Raw genomic sequence first — 22,000 nt, 5'->3', positions numbered from 1 at the left:
GGTTCCTGGAACATCTAGTTTCTGTAGCAGGGTTTAATTGATTGATTGAGAAGTTTATTGACATCTTAAAGAATTGAATCCATGTAATGCTTTAAAAAGGCAAATGGATGACACAAAAAGCCAAAAGGCTTGTTTCCATTGTGGCCCATTAAATATTCATCACATTTGATACATTCAATAATAAAATATATATAACCTGTAACATGTATATAAAAAATTACGTTCAAAAATTGATAAATTATGTACATATACACAGTATACATGTCAGGTGATTTGAAAAACAATATATACGTAGTTTGTGTTTCCACCACATTCACAGTTCAGGGTAGTTTACGTTTGGAGGACTGGTTTAGTATATTTCTACACTGATACCATGTACACTACCGTTCAAAAGATTGGGGTCACCCGAACAATTTTGTAGAATAGCCTTCATTTCTAAGAACAAGAATAGACTGTCGAGTTTCAGGTGAAAGTTCTCTTTTTCTGGCCATTTTGAGTGTTTTATTGACCCCACAAATGTGATGCTCCAGAAACTCAATCTGCTCAAAGGAAGGTCAGTTTTGTAGCTTCTGTAATGAGCTAAACTGTTTTCAGATGTGTGAACATGATTGCACAAGGGTTTTCTAATCATCAATTAGCCTTCTGAGCCAATGAGCAAACACATTGTACCATTAGAACACTGGAGTGATAGTTGCTGGAAATGGGCCTCTATACACCTATGTAGATATTGCACCAAAAACCAGACATTTGCAGCTAGAATAGTCATTCACCACATTAGCAGTGTATAGAGTGTATTTCTTTAAAGTTAAGACTAGTTTAAAGTTATCTTCATTGAAAAGTACAGTGCTTTTCCTTCAAAAATAAGGACATTTCACTGTGACCCCAAACTTTTGAACGGTAGTGTAGATAAACAGACAATATTAGGTCATAGTTCTTTTACTAAAAAGTAAATGAAATACAAAGCAGTAATATACAAAACCCAAAACCAGTGAATTTGGCACGTTGTGTAAATCGTAAATAAAGACAGAATCCAATGATTTGCAAATCCTTTTCAACCTATATTCAATTGAATAGACTGCAAAGACAAGATACTTAACATTCAAAATGGAAAATGTTGTTATTTTTACTTACACATCTGTGAAGGCGCCATTAATGCTGAAAGGTACATACAGGTTTTGGAGCAACATATGTTGCCATCCAAGCAACGTTACCATGGACGCCCCTGCTTATTTTCGTCAAGACAATGCCAAGCCACGTGTTACAACAGCGTGGCTTCATAGTAAAAGAGTGTGTGTACTAGACTGGCCTGCCTGTAGTCCAGACCTGTCTCCCATTGAAAATGTGCGGCGCATTATGAGGCCTAAAATAGGACAATGGAGACCCCCGGACTGTTGAACAACTTAAAGGCCTACTGAAATGAATTTTTTTTATTTAAACGGGGATAGCAGATCTATTCTATGTGTCATACTTGATCATTTCGCGATATTGCCATTTTTTTGCTGAAAGGATTTAGTATAAAACAACAACGATAAAGATCGCAACTTTTGGTATCTGATTAAAAAAAGCCTTGCCCCTACCGGAAGTAGCGTGACGTAGTCAGTTGAACATATACGCAAAGTTCCCTATTGTTTACAATGATGGCCGCCAGAAATGAGAGAGATTCGGACCGAGAAAGCGACGATTTCCCCATTAATTTGAGCGAGGATGAAAGATTTGTGGATGAGGAAAATGCAAGTGAAGGACTAGTGGGGAGTGGAAGTGATTCAGATAGGGAAGATGCTGTGAGAGCCGGGGGTGACCTGATATTCAGCTGGGAATGACTACAACAGCAAATAAACACAAGACATATATATACTCTATTAGCCACAACACAACCAGGCTTATATTTAATATGCCACAAATTAATCCCGCATAACAATCACCTAGGTGTTTGTTATGCTAGCTACTAGCTACTAGCTCAAGCTAGTTATAGCTCGAGCGGGTTATATGGACGGGATCCCGTATATGTAACCTGCCAATACAATTCAAACACCTGCACAACACACACACTCACTCAGCCCAAAGGACCGTTCACCTAACCCAAGGTTCATAAAGCTTATATATTTAACCAAAGTTACGTACGTGACACGCACGTACGGGCAAGCGATCAAATGTTTGGAAGCACGCGGGTGGGAGCTGATATTCAGCTGGGAATGACTACAACAGTAAATAAACACAAGACATATATATACTCTATTAGCCACAACACAACCAGGCTTATATTTAATATGCCACAAATTAATCCCGCATAACAAACACCTTGGTGTTTGTTATGCTAGCTCCTAGCTACTAGCTCGAGCTAGTTATAGCAAGCGATCAAATGTTTGGAAGCGCAGCTACGTACTCACGGTATTGCGTCTGTGTATCCAAAGCAAAGTCCTCCTGGTTAGAGTCTCTGCTGTCCGAGTTCTTCGATCTTGACTGCATCTTTCGGGAATGTAAACAAACACCGGCTGTGTTGTGTTGCTGACTTCCCTCGCAAAATATCCGCTTCGCACCGACAACTTTCTTCTTTGCCTGCTCAGCTTCTTTCTCCATAATGCAATGAACAAATTGCAACAGATTCACCAACACAGATGTCCAGAATACTGTGGAATAATGAGATGAAAACAGAGCTATTTCGTATTGGCTTCAATGGGGAAGCCATACCTCTGTTAAACTGGCTACGTCACGCGCATACGTCATCATACCGAGACGTTTTCAAGCGGAAGTGTGGCGGGAAATTTAAAATTGCACTTTATAAGTTAACCCGGCCGTATTGGCATGTGTTGCAATGTTAAGATTTCATCATTGATATATAAACTATCAGACTGCGTGGTCGGTAGTAGTGGGTTTCAGTAGGCCTTTAAGCTGTACATCAAGCAAGAATGGGAAAGAATTCCACCTGAAAAGCTTCAAAAATTGGTCGTCCCAAGTGAGTATCCAATCACAAGTTGCGAAAACAGGAAGTGGCACCAGAACCATACGAACCATGGAAAGCCACAGAATACTCACCGGTGCAATAACCACGAAGATAAAGTATTTGTCTTCCACCTAGTAATCCGCTGTGGACAGACGAAGCCAAGCAATGCAGGTTTAGCGAGCCATTTTTGGCAGGCAATCACATTTTGGCACAACACCGGCGGTGAAATGGGGAAGTGCCCGCCACTTTCACACGAATCAACCGACTACGACAGTACCACTGGCTTATACGGCGTCGGATGGGCGCTACAAATTGAGAGTGCAAATATTTAATTTATTAATTTTTTCATGTTTCATTTGTTTTATACAATTCTTATAATTCTGTCAGCAACACGTAAGATATGTTTTAATTGCTGATGCGGGTTTATTGAACGTTAAATGCGCCGAAAAATAGACCCTTCTGTACACCGTTGAGGGGATTCAATGCCCAGCAGAGTGCAAGTGTGTTTCTGTGTAGTATCTCCAGCCGTGTCCATGTGGTGACATCAATTGTGGTATTTTGAGAGGTGGAGTCGGACTAAGTAGGGCATCACTGAAGGCCTAGGCGAGAAACTGCTCAGTGGCCTTGTGGTTAGAGCAGTGGTTCTTAACCTTGTTGGAGGTACCGAACCCCAGCAGTTTCATATGCGCATTCATCGAACCCTTCTTTAGTGAAAAATAAAATGTTTATTTTTTTTCAAATTCCAGACAAAGTTACCGTATTTCCTTGAATAGCCGCAGGGGTGCTAATTAATTTAAAACCTCCTGTCACTCCGGCGCTTACCAGAAGCCTGCGGGATGGCCAAGCATGCACTAATTATTTTAAAACCTCTTCTCACTCCGGCGCTTACCTTATCATGAAAAGCACATTTAATAAAAAAAAACGTTATTATTGTCTTACCTTTAGGTATAAATGAGTCCATGCCAGCTCCTTTTGAAGAAAAGCATCGATATAGAAATCTTCCTTATCTTTCTTCAGTTTTAAAAGTCTCTCTGTCTCGATGGAGATCTTCCTTTTAAGTATTACCTCCTGCTTCGATTGAAAGTCCAGTTTAGAAAACTGTTTTATTTTAGATATGTAATCCTCCATGGTAAAAGTCCAGGCAAACAATGGCTGCGCACTCTTGCTGCCGGTTGTCTTCTTCTGCTGCACCGGTGTTCTGCAGTACAAGCCGTCGCAAGAAGGATCACTAGCGCCCTCTACCACCAGGAGGCGGGAGTCATTTAATGACTCATATTTGACCCGGCGGAAGTGCCAAGCATGCGCTAATTATTTTGCGAAAGGAGTTTGACCCGGCTGTAATTCGAGGCATGCGAATACCATATTCCCGGCGCCAATTCAAGGAAATACGGTATGTGTTTTTACTGGTGCACAAAATGAATTGTGCATGAACATCACCTTGTTCAAAGAACAACACCAACACAGTGCATGAACTCACAACAAATGACACACCTGCAAATGAGTGTGACTTCTGCTGTTGCCTTATGAGAGACCAGTTCAGATATGCGTGGCTTCACCTTGGCAAGTGCAACTCTCATTGACACATCGAAGTCTCTTCCTTTTCTTCGTGTGTATGTCCAGCATCCTCGGAAAGGATTGCTCGCAAAGATATGTTGTAACAAATGGTATAAAAAAAATTCCAGGGCTTTCTTAGCAATAACTGGATACCTTTCCATTTGTCGACACCAAAACGTTGAAAGCGTCGTTGTTCTGAAAAGTTTCTGTTGAACCTTGGCTCTGCTGAATTTCAATGATTTCGTCGAGGTATTCATCATTGACATTTGCTCTCTCAACAGCAAACTTGAACGGCTGTCTCACCCATGCTGGATACGACTCTCTTGTGGGGAAATATCCGTCGAGAGACTTTGCAAGCTCATGTAAGTGCGTGGCAATTGTTTGCTTCAGTTCCATGGGTACAGAAATGTCTCTGATTCTAGACACATCTTTGACCTTAAAACAATATTTGTTGTTATTGTCATTGTAAGTGGGCCAAAACACTTATATTAGTAAATAATCTCATGGAAATGACTGCTGCCATTTCATTATACAAACCCCGTTTCCATAAGAGTTGGGAAATTGTGTTAGATGTAAATATAAACGGAATACAATGATTTGCAAATCATTTTCAACCCATATTCAGTTGAATATGCTACAAAGACAACATATTTGATGTTCAAACTGATAAACATTTTTTTTTGTGCAAATAATCATTAACTTTAGAATTTGATGCCAGCAACACGTGACAAAGAAGTTGGGAAAGGTGGCAATAAATACTGATAAAGTTGAGGAATGCTCATCAAACACTTATTTGGAACATCCCACAGGTGAACAGGCAAATTGGGAACAGGTGGGTGCCATGATTGGGTATAAAAGTAGATTCCATGAAATGCTCAGTCATTCACAAACAAGGATGGGGCGAGGGTCACCACTTTGTCAACAAATGCGTGAGCAAATTGTTGAACAGTTTAAGAAAAACCTTTCTCAAGCAGCTTTTGCAAGGAATTTAAGGATTTCACCATCTACGGTCCGTAATATCATCAAAGGGTTCAGAGAATCTGGAGAAATCACTGCACGTAAGCAGCTAAGCCCGTGACCTTCGATCCCTCAGGCTGTACTGCATCAACAAGCGACATCAGTGTGTAAAGGATATCACCACATGGGCTCAGGAACACTTCAGAAACCAACTGTCAGTAACTACAGTTGGTCGCTACATCTGTAAGTGCAAGTTAAAACTCTCCTATGCAAGGCGAAAACCGTTTATCAACAACACCCAGAAACGCCGTCGGCTTCGCTGGGCCTGAGCTCATCTAAGATGGACTGATACAAAGTGGCAAAGTGTTCTGTGGTCTGACGAGTCCACATTTGAAATTGTTTTTGGAAACTGTGGACGTCGTGTCCTCCGGACCAAAGAGGACAAGAACCATCCGGATTGTTATAGGCGCAAAGTTCAAAAGCCAGCATCTGTGATGTTATGGGGGTGTATTAGTGCCCAACACATGGGTAACTTACCCATCTGTGAAGGCACCATTAATGCTGAAAGGTACATACAGGTTTTGGAGCAACATATGTTTCCATCCAAGCAACATTACCATGGACGCCCCTGCTTATTTCAGCAAGACAATGCCAAGCCACGTGTTACATCAACGTGGCTTCATAGTAAAAGAGTGCGGGTACTAGACTGGCCTGCCTGTAGTCCAGACCTGTCTCCCATTGAAAATGTGTGGCGCATTATGAAGCCTAAAATACCACAACGGAGACCCCCGGACTATTGAACAACTTAAGCTGTACATCAAGCAAAAATGTGTCTTCTCAGTTCCCAAACATTTACTGAGTGTTGTTAAAAGGAAAGGCCATGTAACACAGTTGTGAACATGCTCTTTCCCAACTACTTTAGAACGTGTTGCAGCCATGAAATTCTAAGTTAATTATTATTTGCAAAAAAAAAAGAAGTTTATGAGTTTGAACATCAAATATGTTGTCTTTGTAGTGCATTCAACTGAATATGGATTGAAAATGATTTGCAAATCATTGTATTCCGTTTATATTTACATCTAACACAATTTCCCAACTCATATGGAAACAGGGTTTGTAATAATAAAACATTTAACTTTTTATTTAGTCAGGTTTGGGACAGCTCCACTGAATGCTCAATGAGTTTTTGCCTTTGCGCACGCATATGGAAAATTAGAGGGAACATTGTTTGGGGGTATCCGTAATACGCCGTTTGGGAGAAGTTTTTATTTACACGATGAGTCTGGTGTGTCTTGACCCCTGAGGCTGACTCACCGAACCCCTAGGGTTCGATCGAACCCAGGTTAAGAAACACCGGGTTAGTGTCCGCCTTAAAATCGATAGGTCGTGAGTTCAAACCCCGGCCGAGTCATACCAAAGACTATAAAAATGGGACCCGTTACCTCCCTGCTTGGCACTCAGCATCAAGGGTTGGAATTGGGGGGTTAAATCACCAAAAATGATTCCCGGGCGTGGCCACCGTTGCTGCTCACTGCTCCCCTCGCCTCCCAGAGGGTGGAACAAGGGGATGGGTCAAATGCAGAGGGTAATTTCACCACACCTAGTGTGTGTGTGACTATCAGTGGTACTTTAACTTTAAATGCACGGCCCGCCACTGCATGCAATACTATACAATACTTGCAAATGAGACTCAGAAATGTAAGAAAACAAGATATGGCATCACATTTTTAAATGTTCACGAAAAAAATTATATTTACTACTAAACAATGAGCATTTATTAACACGTGCAAAAATGCCGAAAGTTGGCACAGGTGAGTACCAGGTACTTTCAAGTGTGAAAGGTGCCTTGACTCACTGCCGCATGTCTTTTAATATTCATAGTCCTGCTCCGGCATGTCAGAAAACCAAAGCCATTCCTCCAGAAAGTGACAGCGGCTGGAATAATGCATGTGGGTGCTGTACTGTAGTCGGAGGTGCACGGCGGGTACTAAGGAAGCATTGTATTCGGCCGCTGTGTTTGCAAGTAGCACACACAAAAAAGTGGAATAAATGAAAGGCTGGTGTGATGATACATCAAAACAAGCACCCCTGCTGCCAGCTTGACGCTGAGAAGGAGCAAAAAGAAAATGACTGAACGGCGGTGCTTATTTTTACTTTGCTTATTCCATGCTGTTAATAATAATTTGTTCTGAAAAGCGTATCACCTTGTCTCATCCGCCTGTGCAACCCTTAACAGTGTTGGATCTTGTTCTCGGGGGAAGCGACTAATGACGTCCGGAAACAGTGGCAGTCGTCGTCATAACGAGCGAGTCTCGGTCGGTGTGTGTCAGTAGGTGGCGCTGCATACAAATCAGTCGGCGGCGCCTGTCAGTCGCGCGCGCGGGAATGATTGCTTGCTTTCATTCGGTTCCTCGCCGAGGCGTTTTGAAAAAGTGCGTGGGGGTTTGCCGGCGTCTTCATTACAATGCATGATGCAAAAAAATAAAATAAAAAATCTATTGATATTCAGTGTGAGGAAGGATTCCACGTGTAACTTGTCCAATGCTAAACATGCTTGCAAGGACAGCAATCATGAGCACGACGGTGCGAGGCTATTTTGTTCGCTTGCCAGTCACTTTCCTTTGTGGCACACGAGCTAAGGAAGAAATGTTGAATAAAATACACATTCTCTCTCTCCACAGGCTTCTTAAAGGCCTACTGAAACCCACTACTACCGACCACGCAGTCTGATAGTTTATATATCAATGATTAAATCTTAACATTGCAACACATGCCAATACGGCCGGGTTAACTTATAAAGTGCAATTTTAAATTTCCCGGGAAACTTCCGGTTGAAAACGTCTATGTATGATGACGTTTGCGCGTGACGTCGATGGTTGAAACGGAAGTATTCGGACACATTGTATCACAATGCAAAAAGCTCTGTTTTCATCTCAAAATTCCACAGTATTCTGGACATCTGTGTTGGTGAATCTTTTGCAATTTGTTTAATGAACAATGGAGACCGCAAAGAAGAAAGCTGTAGGTGGGATCGGTGTATTAGCGGCTGGCTGCAGCAACACAACCAGAAGGACTTTGAGTTGGATAGCAGACGAGCTATCCGACGTTAGCCGCCGACCGCATCGATGATCGGATGAAGTCCTTCGTTGCGCCGTTGATCGCTAGAACGCAGGTGAGCACGGGTGTTGATGAGCAGATGAGGGCTGGCGTAGGTGGAGCGCTAATGTTTTTATCATAGCTCTGACGAGGTCCCGTAGCTAAGTTAGCTTCAATGGCGTCATTAGCAACAGCATTGCTAGGCTTCGACAGGCGGCACAGCATTAACCGTGTGGTTACAGGTCCAGTGTTTGGTTCGGTGTCTCCTGATAGTAGTATTGTTGATCTTCTGTCTATCCTTCCAGTCAGGGGCTTATTTCTTTTGTTTCTATCTGCATTTAAGCACGATGCTATCACGTTAGCTCCGTAGCTAAAGTGCTTATCCGATGTATTGTCGTGGAGATAAAAGTCACTGTGAATGTCCATTTGGCGTTCTCGACTCTCATTTTCAAGAGGATATAGTATCCGAGGTGGTTTAAAATACAAATCTGTGATCCACAATAGAAAAAGGAGAAAGTGTGGAATCCAATGAGCCCTTTTACCTAAGTTATGGTCAGAGCGAAAAAAGATACGTCCTGCACTGCACTCTAGTCCTTCACTCTCACATTCCTCATCCACAAATCTTTCATCTTTCTCGCTCAAATTATTGGGGTAATCGTCACTTTCTCGGTCCGAATCGCTCTCGCTGCTGGTGTAAACAATGGGGAAATGTGAGGAGCCTTTCAACCTGTGACGTCACGCTACTTCCGGTACAAGCAAGGCTTTTTTTGTATCAGCGACCAAAAGTTGGGAACTTTATCGTCGATGTTCTCTAATAAATCATTCCAGCAAAAATATGGCAATATCGCGAAATGATCAAGTATGACACATAGAGTGGATCTGCTATCCCCGTTTAAATAAAAAAAAATCATTTCAGTAGGCCTTTAAACCAAATTTGAATTGAATTTCATGCAAGTTTTGTAAAAAAATTAATAAAATCAGTCCATCCATTTACTTAACCGCTTATCTTCACCGTGGTCGCGGTCAAGCCAGAGCCTATCGCAGCTGACTTCAGGTGCTAAAACGAAATCATGAGAACAAAATGATTTTTTAGTGCAAAATAACCAATTTAAAAAAAAAAAGTAATTAATCTATCCAACAAAATAATACACAATAATACCATAATAATACAATTCCAATTCCGAAACCAAACCCGGCAACATTCAGAATAGCAATCAACAGAGCAATTGAGAGAACACACAAACATGACACAAAACAATCCAAAAGTAGTCAAACAAAAATGATTAATATCAACAACAGTATCAATATTAATAAGAGTTCCAACATAGCAGTGATTATAAATCTCTAATTGACATTATAATTACAGCAATTTATAAAAACATTTAAAAAATGAACAATGGCTTACACTTGCATCACATCTCACAAGCTTAACAACACACTGTGTCCAATATTTCCCACAAAGATAAAATAAGTCATATTTTAGGTTCATTTAATAGTTCAAACAAATTTAAATAATGGATCCCATATTCCAACATATGACTCATTATCTAAACTAAATGCCGTTTTTTTCTACTGATATAATTTCCATAGCTTGTGTATAGCAGTCAGTACGAGTTGGACTATCAACATCTATCCATTTTTTTTTTTTTAGCATTACCCTTTTTGTTATGATGCATATTGAAAGAAATGCATTTTTACTCTTTGATGACACGTTACTAAATTGATGCAGATCACCAAGAAAATAAAAAATTAACCAATAACCAAGAAAATAACCAATTTGACATCAGTGAAAACATTGATTTGCAAAGCTTCCACACTGCAAAAAAAGAGCGGACAAAATAAAAACACTAGATTTTAGAAAAAAAAGACTAAAAACTAGTGAAATGATCTGTCTATGCAGCTCGTTAATTTTACCTGATAAAACATCCTAAATTAAAAATGGTATATCTCCAAATTTTCAGGACTTTTCAATCAATCCATCAAGCTTTATTGCAGACTCCAACGTCCAAGTAGACCTACAATCACATACAGTACATAAAACCAACAAAATACAGTATAAAAGGCATTATCACATATTAAAAACAGTGCTTGTGCATATTCAGTAAAAAAAAACATCTAGTAAATAAATAAAAGCAGCAATAAAAATAAAAATAATTTTTATAATTTAACAGCATTACTAATAACAAATGTCAATATTAATGATATTTTAATTTTTACAATCTGTCGAGGGCCAATAAAAAACAAGCTGTGGACCGAAAAGGGCCCCCAACCCACGATTTGGACATCCCTGCATCTCCCATGTGTGTGTCTGTGTGTGTGTGTGTGTGTGTGTGTGTGTGTGTGTGTTCTGGCAATGTTTACTTAATGGGCACATCGCTCTGTTTACACAGTCACCTTTAGGGGACCTCTGACGGTATGGGGACAAAAAAACAGGTCCCCTAAAGGGAAACCTCTTTATTGATAGTCAAATCCATTCTGAAGACGCCTAAGTGATTTTTATTACATTTTTACATTATTACCTTAAAGCAGGGGTGTCAAACTCATTTCGCATTGTGGGCCACATACGGCCTAGGGAGATGTCAAGTGGGCCGGACCATTAAAATTATACCATACTCTGCTATAAATAACCAAAATATCATGTCTTTCCTTTGTTTTGGTGTAAAGAAGCACAAGAACATTAGGAAAATATTGAAATTTAATGAACTATCCTTTTACAAAACATTTCATGAAACACCTCATATTTCCTTAGACAAATGTGCAATTTACTTGTATCATTCCCAAATATGCATTGCAACTGATCCCACTGATTGTACAAAGACACAAAACTTTAATTGGTACTGAAAAATATAGTAATGCACTTTAAGATTAAATGAGACTTTTAAAGAAAGGAATTTGCAGCAACGACAGAGCCAAAAATGTCCTCGGCTGTTGTGGTGTCCATCATTGGCACCAACTCAAGAAACTCTTCAGTAACAGTCAATGTCTCATCAACTCCTCGAATAAATATGGCCAGTTGGGCCACGTCTGTGATGTCAGTGCTCTCGTCAATTGCCACGGAAAATGCAATAAATGACTTAACTCTCTGTTTCAATTGACTGTTTAAATCTGCCGATAGTTCCGAAATCCTCTCTGCTATAGTATTCCTCGTCAGGCTAATATTGGCAAAAGCTTGTCGCTTCTCGGGACATACAAGTTCAGCCGCCTTCATCATGCATCGTTTAACAAAGTCACCGTCGGAATACGGCTTCGATGCTAATGCTATTTCGCTAGCAATTAGGTAGCTGGCTTTTACCGCTGCTTCACTGACTTCTCGGCTCTGGATGAAAGTTGACTGCTGTTTCCTCAGACCCGCCAGCAATTCGTTAATCTTATCTCTTCTCAGTTGTCCTTGCAAGCCGTCATATTTTTCGCTGTGATGAGTCTCGTAGTAGCGTCGAATATTATATTCCTTCAATACCGAAACTTGTTGCAAACACACCAAGCACGAAGGTTTTCCGTGCATCTCTGTAAATAAATAGGACGTGGTCCATTTTTCTTTGAAAATTCTACACTCCTTATCTACTTTTCTCCGTTTGGATAACGACATTTTGGCTAATGAGGGTGTAGCGGAGAGGTAGAGACCAAGGTATTAACAACGTCGTAACAAGCAGCAGATGGCGCATTGATACCGTCTGCTGTTTTCAGTCTGTCTCAGTGATGCGGCTTGTCTTCTACTCTGATGGAAAGAGTGCGCCCCTTAGCTGATAATCCATGAATTGCAGCAAATTTAAAATATTAATTCCATGTCTTTTATGCATTTTTTCCACTTTCAAATTATCCTGCGGGCCTGATCGAACCTCCTTGGGGGCCGGTTCCGGCCCGCGGGCCGTATGTTTGACACCCCTGCCTTAAAGTATGATTCACATTCAGAATGTTCCATCCTTCTATACATACTTGCCAACCCTCCCGTTTTGAGCGGGAGAATCCCGGTATTCAGCGCCTCTCCCGACAACCTCCCGGCAGAGATTTTCTCCCGACAAACTCCCGGTATTCAGCCGGAGCTGGAGGCCACGCCCCCTCCAGCTCAATGCGGACCCGAGACTGAGTGGGGACAGCCTGTTCTCACGTCCGCTTTCCCACAATATAAACAGCTTGCCTGCCCAATGAACGGAGAAGTTAAACAGGACAATACTGCCATCTAATGGATAGCCACCGGAACACTGAAATTCAAGTATTTATTTTTTTTCTATGTAAATAAAATAACTATATATATATATATATATGTATATATATATATATGAAATATATATGAAATACTCCCGATATTGGAGGTCTCAAGGTTGGCAAGTATGCTTCTATATATGGTAGTTGTAGTTGCAGACAACTTCATTACTGCTAAATAGCAGTTTTCAGTAATGTCACAGAAGATGCAGGATTTGCTTGAGCATTTAAGTGGTGCAACTTCCTATTAGAGGACAGCTGTAGTGCTGTATTCTGAGGATCATGTCATATTTCATTTCAACTTGTTTTTTTTTTTTTTAAATGGTCCTCAATAGTCACGTACAAATGTATGTGAATTATGCAAAATCATTTAAATTTGGTCCCCATGAACCATATTAACTCTTTTTTCCCCAGGGTCCCCAGTAAGAATGATCAGCACATTACGTCATCAATCCAGAGATTTAAAGATGTGTATGAGCTAACTGGGCAGTGGCCATTTTACCTCATTTTTTTTTATGCCTCCACAACCTGTAGAAAGGGTGGTCCCCGCAAGTGATCAAAAACTTGGTCCCCATTCCAAATAACGTGTGTGTATGTGTGTGTGTGTGTGTGTGTTTGAGAGAGAGAATACACTTAAATACACACACTCTATGTCCACTCACTGCAGACCTGCTTTTGACTGTTTGTTTCCAGTAATTAGAGACGCAACATCCTGAACACTGTTGTCAGGCAGCTTCAGGCTCTATCGGTACACACCTCCCACAAGACCACACACACACACACACACACGGGTGTCAAATTAACATCTAGAGAGACGATATGAACAAAACCAGGACAAGTGCGGAGCGACAGAGATGCGCTCTTCAAAGACGACTTCTAAGAGAATTCTTGATGAGTCAGAATGAAATGGGATGAGATGGTGAAAGCTGAAACACAAGAAAACATCGTTCTTCCAGTGTGTGTGTGTGTGTGTGTGTGTGTGTGTGTGTGTGTGACAGCTTTCAGAGTCGCCGCCACATCAGCAGTAAATAGCAGAGAGCTAATTTCAGTGTTGTGTGATCAGCCAAGTTATTATTGCAGCTGTGAAAGTGCGTGAGACTTCTTCTTCTTTCTCCGAGATGACACAATCAGTCATACATCATTTTATGAGAAAACCATAATAATGATAGAATACATATTGCTAAAAAAACCCCTCATAATTTTACCCCCCCATGAAAGGTCATTTTAATACAGCTAAAATATGTATTGTTATGATTGCACTCTTATGTCCAAAGTCAGCTGGGATAGGCTCCAGCACACCTGTGACCGCTAGTCAGGACAAGCAGTGTAGACTATACAAAAATGAACAATTGACGTATTTTGTCCCAAAATGATTACTCTTAACTTGTTGATTTTAGAATAAAAAAAGAAATGAATGAAGTCTGTATTTAAAGACATTTTTATTTTAGCCCACCCCTCCTAATAACATGGTGATATTACAAGAATAAAGTTGAGAAGAAGTAAAAAGTAGAGATGATAAATGCGTTAAAATGTAATATCGGAAATTATCGGTATCGTTTTTTTTAATTATCGGTATCGTTTTTTTTTGGTTTTTTTTTAAATTTTTAAATTTTTTTATTAAATCAACATAAAAAACACAAGATACACTTACAATTAGTGCACCAACCCAAAAAACCTCCCTCCCCTATTCACACTCATTCACACAAAAATGATAGAATACATATTGCTAAAAAAAAACTCCTCATAATTTTACCCCCCCATGAAAGGTCATTTTAATACAGCTAAAATATGTATTGTTATGATTGCACTCTTATGTCCAAAGTCAGCTGGGATAGGCTCCAGCACACCTGTGACCGCTAGTCAGGACAAGCGGTGTAGACAATACAAAAATGAACAATTGACGTATTTTGTCCCAAAATGATTACTCTTAACTTGTTGATTTTAGAATAAAAAAAGAAATGAATGAAGTCTGTATTTAAAGACATTTTTATTTTAGCCCACCCCTCCTAATAACATGGTGATATTACAAGAATAAAGTTGAGAAGAAGTAAAAAGTAGAGATGATAAATGCGTTAAAATGTAATATCGGAAATTATCTGTATCGTTTTTTTTATTATCGGTATGTTTTTTTTTTTTTTTTTTTAAATTTTTAAATTTTTTTATTAAATCAACATAAAAAACACAAGATACACTTACAATTAGTGCACCAACCCAAAAAACCTCCCTCCCTCATTCACACAAAAGGGTTGTTTCTTTCCGTTATTAATATTCTGGTTCCTACATTATATATCAATATATATCAATAAAGTCTGCAAGGGATACAGTCCGTAAGCACACATGATTGTGCGTGCTGCTGGTCCACTAATAGTACTAACCTTTAACAGTTAATTTTACTAATTTTCATTGATTTCTAGTTTCTATGTAACTGTTTTTATATTGTTTTACTTTCTTTTTTATTCAAGAAAATGTTTTTAATTTATTTATCTTATTTTATTTTATGCATTTTTTTCAAAAGTGCCTTATCTTCACCATACCTGGTTGTCCAAATTAGGCATGATAATGTGTTAATTCCACGACTGTATATATCGGTTGATATCGGTATCGGTAATTAAAGAGTTGGACAATATCGGAATATCGGATATCGGCAAAAAGCCATTATCGGACATCCCTAGTAAAAAGTCTTAATTTTATGAGGTAAAAACATTTAGGGCCCTATTTTGCGCAAAGAGGTGTCAGTTAATGAGTGACACCTCGTCCAAGCCCCTTTCTGCTCCGTCGCTGATAAGAATATGATGTCAAATTTCCATTTAAATCATTCTCCCCCGTGGCGTGCAGTGTTAATGTAGTGGTTACGTGGTCTTGTGAGGTCCCCGGCGGGAATTGTGGCAGGAAGGTTTGCTAATCTATGTTTTTAGTTTTTCGGGCTGTAAGACGCTACTTTTTTCCTATGCTTTGCACCATGCGGTTTATGAGACAGTGCGGCTAATTTATGGATTTTTCTTAAATAAAGGCCGTCATGTTTTGTATTTTAACACGTTTTCATAAAACGCCAACAGAGACACTGAAAATGTGTGTTAGTGTCTGTGATATGGCGCCACCTTTTGGACGAGTTAGCTCACTGAAGGTTCTGCGGATTAAAGATGCATTTCCTGTTTTGTGTTTTGAACCGGAAGTATAACCGTCCACTCCAAGCAATGTTTGTAAGTTTTACAATGTAACTAAAACAAATGTATTTCGATACTTTCGATACTTCTCTAAATAAAGGGAACCACAAAACATGGCACTATTGTCTTTATTTTAACAAAAAATCTTCCGGTACTTTAAACATATTTTTCTTATTTTAATTTTGTCCTTGAATAAAATAGTGAACATACGAGACAACTTTTCTTTTATTAGTAAGTATGCAAACAAAGGCTCCTAATTTAGCTGTCAACATTATTAAGGACAAGTGGTTAGAAAATTAATTATTAATCTATTTGTTCATTTACCTTGAACCGGAAGTATAAACTTCCACAACGTTCCTGCTCAAAAGGATTCTTCATTTATCACTCCAAGCATTTTACAATTTAACTAAAACAATTCATACTTACTAAACCGTCCCATGTGTGATGTCTGTAGGAGTGTTTTCATAAATATTTGTACGTGCTATCGTAATGAAATCAAGCTAGCGTCGTTAGCATGAGCTAATATGCTAACATGTTTACGAGTGTCTTTGTTAATAACATTAACTCACAATGGCATTCTTTTTGTTTGTTTCAGTTTTATAAAATGGAATTATTGAGTCTGTTAAGCTGATTAAAGAGCTAGTGTTATGGTTTGACGAAGGGAGATGACGGCAACAGACACCAGGGGCAGTATGTACAATAATTTATTATATATATAGTCAATATATATATAATAATACAAAACAATACTAATAAACTATAGAATGGTGTGTGACAAAATCCAAGAGCCTATGTGTGTGACTATGTGTGTAGATTAGCTGAAGTGTGTTACCAAGTGTTGATGAGAGCGAAGGGACGAGGCAGTCCATGGGGCAGGCAGGTGATCCGGGGCGAGAGAGAAGCATCAGAGTCCGTGTCCATGCGAGGGGGGTCGAGATCCGGGAAGGCAGTCGAGATCCAGGCGGGGAAGTCCAAGGGAGCGAGACGCACAGCTCGAAACCAAGGCAATGGAAGGAAAACACTGCGGGGCAAAAGGGAGAAGACAGGAGGACAAATCAAGCACGGGGAAGAAAGACAAAGAGAGCAAAAGAGAGCATAAAGCTTGCGTCGGCTTACGGTACAGAAGACTATATTCCGGCCCGGGATGGCAGGTTGTGCCGGCTTATGAAGGCAACTTGTTCATCACGGGCAGGTGCGCTGATTGCAGATTGTCTGCAGGCGCGAGGAGGCACGTCTTGTCAGGAAGCAAAGATGAGGCCGCATGAGAATGCGCCCTGGCCATGACAGCTAGCTTCCATGACTTCGGTTTTGTTTGGTCAGCCGTTTTACTGCCCGTGCAGGCACCGTTTAGGAACAATTAAGGTATGTAAATAATCTTTCGTACTGGTATTTATCTGCAGCGTATAGTCCAGTGCGGCTAATATATGTAAAATATTGCTTTCGTCGAAAATGTTGTGGGTGTGGCTTAAATACCCTGAAAATATGCTATGCTAAATTTGCGCTGAAACAATACATTATTGCACAGTTCGATATGCAGAGAATTTTTTTTTTTTTTTCTCGTTTGTGCCTTCCCATGGCGCCCATTGTCTTACACGTCAAACATTGCGCGCTCCTGATATTGCGTCATTGCCGTCTGCCCGGAATGTTTGGAGGCAGCCGTCACAGAAGCGTGTTTAGCGATTTATATGCAAAGCAGAGAGATGAGGAAAGCATTTATCCGGAGTGAGACGGGAGGAGTTCTAATTGGACCGAAGGTTGCAGCTTGTGAGGGATGCCTTTGTGTTGGTACTGTAATCAAGGAAATACTCATTTTCAGCGTAAGGAGAAAAAGCTGAAGGATCTTTGGAGCGCAACACTTTTTGTCCCTCATCTCTTCTCATGTTGTGTTGCACTGCACTGATTATTCTTGTAGTTTGTTAAACTAATAATAATAATAATAATACCTGGGATTTATATAGCGCTTTTTTAAGTACCCAAAGTCGCTTTACATGTAGAACCCATCATTCATTCACACCTGGTGGTGGTAAGCTACTTTCATAGCCACAGCTGCCCTGGGGTAGACTGACGGAAGCGTGGCTGCAATTTGTGCCAACGGCCCCTCCGACCACCACCTACCATTCATCATTCAATTCACCGGTGTGAGTGGCACCGGGGGCAAGGGTGAAGTGTCCCGCCTAAGGACACAACGGCAGCGATTTTTGGATGTTAAGAGGCGGGGAGCAAACCCGCAACCCTCAGGTTTCTGGCACGGTTGCTCTACCCCAGGGGTCACCAACCTTTTTGAAACCAAGAGCTACTTCTTGGGTAGTGATTAATGCGAAGGGCTACCAGTTTGATACACACTTAAATAAATTGCCAGAAATAGCCAATTTGCTCAATTTACCTTTAACTCTATGTTATTATTAATAATTCATGATATTTACACTTAATCGAACGGTTTAAAAGAGGAGAAAACACGAAAAAAATGACCATTAAATTTTGACACATAGTTTATCTTCAATTTCGACTCTTTGAAATTCAAAATTCAACCGAAAAAAAGAAGAGAAAAACTAGCTAATTCGAATCTTTTTGAAAAAATTTAAAAAAAGAATTTATGGAACATCATTAGTCATTTTTCCTGATTAAGATTCATTTTAGAATTTTGATGACATGTTTTAAATAGGTTAAAATCCAATCTGCACTTTGTTAGAATATATGACAAATTGGACCAAGCGATGAGGTGGCGACTTGAGCAGGGTGTACCCCGCCTTCCGCCCAATAGTAGCTGAGATAGGCTCCAGCGCCCCCGCGACCCCAAAGGGAATAAGCGGTAGAAAATGGATGGATGGACCAAGCTATATTTCTAACAAAGACAAATAATTATTTCTTCTAGATTTTCCAGAACAAAAATTTTAAAAGAAATTCAAAAGACTTTGAAATAAGATTTAAATTTCATTCTACAGATTTTCTAGATTTTCCGGAATAATTTTTTGGAATTTTAATCATAATAAGTTTGAAGAAATATTTCAGAAATATTCTTCGTCGAAGAAACAGAAGCTAAAATGAAGAATTAAATTAAAATGTATTTATTATTCTTTACAATAAAAAACATAAATTTACTTGAACATTAATTTAAGTTGTCAGGAAAGAAGAGGAAGGAATTTAAAAGGTAAAAAGGTATATGTGTTTAAAAATCCTAAAATCATTTTTAAGGTTGTATTTTTTCTCTAAAATTGTCTTTCTGAAAGTTATAAGAAGCGAAGTAAAAAAATTAATGAATTGATTTAAACAAGTGAAGACCAAGTCTTTAAAATATTTTCTTGAAATTTTCAAATTCCATTTGAGTTTTGTCTCTCTTAGAATTAAAAATGTCGGGCAAAGCGAGACCAGCTTGTTAGTAAATAAATACAATTTAAAAAATAGAGGGAGCTCACTGGTAAGTGCTGCTATTTGAGCTATTTTTAGAACAGGCCAGCGGGCTACTCATCTGGTCCTTACGGGCGACCTGGTGCCCGCGGGCACCGCGTTGGTGACCCCTGCTCTACCCACTACGCCACTACGCCATGCCGCCCCTATAACTGTTAAAGGCTTAACAATTTATATTGAGGAACATCACATTCATTGGTGGTTCTCCTGGTGCCCTGTAGGGGTGGGCGATACTGGGAATTCTGTTGTCCGATACCGAGTAAATACAGGGCGAGTATCACCCATTCTGATATCGATATAGATAATCTGACTTGAAACATCATAGTTATTGAATAATCACATTTAGATATGTCCGATAATGGCTTTTTTGCCGATATTCCGATATTGTCCAACTCTTAATTACCGATTCCGATATCAACCGATACCGATATATACAGTCGTGGAATTAACACATTATTATGCCTAATTTTGTTGTGATGCCGCGCTGGATGCATTAAACAATGTAACAAGGTTTTCCAAAATAAATCAACTCAAGTTATGGAAAAAAAAATGCCAACATGGCACTGCCATATTTATTATTGAAGTCACAAAGTGCATTATTTTTTTTTAAACATGCCTCAAAACAGCAGCTTGGAATTTGGGACATGCTCTCCCTGAGAGAGCACGAGGAGGTTGAGGTTAAGCCCATTTTATAAGTGCACCAAGCAGTCGGAGAAACATGCAACTTCCCTCACAGAAAGTTCAAGTTCACCTCTGATCATTTCCTGTGCAACTCAAGCTGGCCACAACATGTTTGAGACTTTTTCCCCCCACTCATCCTTGCAGCGCCCTCTAGAGAATCCTACCCCGGGGAATTGACCAGAGCTAAAACCGCCACTGATCACGTGTTTACACAATTTACGCGGCTTCAGGGACCATGTGGCCCAATTCAAGTACCTGTGAAGGTGTTGGAAGAAGTTTAATCTTACCCCTTCCCCGAGTCTATGCAATTAATGATCCTTTATTCGCTTACTGTGTTGGCCTAGTGGTTAGAGTGTCCGCCCTGAGATCGGTAGGTTGTGAGTTCAAACCCCGGCCGAGTCATACCAATGACTATAAAAATGGGACCCATTACCTCCCTGCTTGGCACTCAGCATCAAAGGTTGCAATTGGGGGTTAAATCAACAAAAATGATTCCCGGGCGCGGCACCGCTGCTGCTCACTGCTCCCCTCACCTCCCAGGGGGTGAACAAGGGGATGGGTCAAATGCAGAGGACACATTTCACCACACTTAGTGTGTGTGTGACAATCATTGGTACTTTAACTTAACTTAACATATGACCATTTTCTAATAAGGAGAGGAACTTTTAGAGCAGGGGAGTCAAACTCAATTTTATTGAGGGCCGTGAATAATAAAAATAAATATATAAATATGTGCCTCGTGATATTGTTACACAATTTGTTTGATTATTGTATATTTTTTACGTAAACTGTAAAAACAGACATCGATCCCATCCATTTTCTACCGCTTGTCCCGTTCGGGGGTCACGGGGGTTGCTGGAGCCTACGTACAAAAAAAATCTAGATTTTTGTGGTAAAAAAAGACACCTGCCAGCTCAGCTGCCAGAATTTAAAGTTAAAATTTACGGTGGTATTTACAGCATTTTATTGTAAATGGAAAAAAACGGTGCCACTGATTTTACTGGTAAAATTCAGACTAATGAGCTGGCGGGTTTTCTTTTCCCTAAAATGTACGGTTGTTGATTTTACGGCGTATTACTGTAATTGGAAAAAATGTACAGCAACACTCTCTTTTACAGTAAGTACAGTAAAAAAAAAAAGTTAACTGTTTTTTAATGGTAAATTCTACAGATGTCCGATAATATCGGACTGCCGATATTATCGGCCGATAAATGCTTTAAAATGTAACATTGGAAATGATCGGTTTCAAAAAGTAAAATGTATGACTTTTTAAAACGCCGCTGTACGGAGTGGTACACGGACGTAGGGAGAAGTACAGAGCAGTTGCGTCTCCCAGTCATACTTGCCAACCCTCCCGATTTTCCCGGGAGACTCCCGAATTTCAGTGCCCCTCCCGAAAATCTCCCGGGGCAACCATTCTCCCGAATTTCTCCCGATTTCCACCCAGACAACAATATTGGGGACGTGCCTTAAAGGCACTGCAATTGCGTGCCGGCCCAATCACATAATATTTACAGCTTTTCACAAACAAAAGTGAATGCAATGCATACTTGGTCAACAGCCATACAGGTCACACTGAGGGTGGACGTATAAACAACTTTAACACTGTTACAAATATGCGCCACACTGTGAACCCACACCAAACAAGAATGACAAACACATTTCGGGAGAACATCCGCACCGTAACACAACATAAACACAACAGAACAAATACCCAGAACCCCTTGCAGCACTAACTCTTCCGAGACGCTACAATATACCTACCCCCTAACCCCCCGCCCCCCATCTCACCCCCCCGTCCCCCAACCCCGCCCACTTAACCTCCTCATGCTCTCTCAGGGAGAGCATGTCCCATATTCCAAGTTGCTGTTTTGAGGCATGTTAAAAAAAATAATGCACTTTGTGACTTCAATAATAAATATGGCAGTGCCATGTTGGCATTTTTTCCATAACTTGAGTTGATTTATTTTGGAAAACCTTGTTACATTGTTTAATGCATCCA

General features: G+C 40.0%; 1 protein-coding gene across 2 annotated transcripts in view; it reads left to right on the top strand.

Moving 5' to 3' along the window:
* LOC133634106 (protein sidekick-1-like) overlaps window positions 1-22,000 on the top strand; it is a 962,694-nt gene that overhangs the window by 44,847 nt on the left and 895,847 nt on the right. For both annotated transcript variants that reach the window (XM_062027111.1, XM_062027112.1), the window contains exon 4: window positions 4,777-4,857. The gene's annotated coding sequence lies outside the window, so the exon portion shown is untranslated. The remainder of the gene's footprint in view (window positions 1-4,776; window positions 4,858-22,000) is intronic.

This window comes from Entelurus aequoreus, linkage group LG18 (genome assembly GCF_033978785.1).
Source record: "Entelurus aequoreus isolate RoL-2023_Sb linkage group LG18, RoL_Eaeq_v1.1, whole genome shotgun sequence".
Lineage (NCBI taxonomy): Eukaryota > Metazoa > Chordata > Actinopteri > Syngnathiformes > Syngnathidae > Entelurus > Entelurus aequoreus.
Note: the sequence above shows the minus strand (reverse complement) of the source record. Positions and strands in the feature narration are given on the sequence as shown.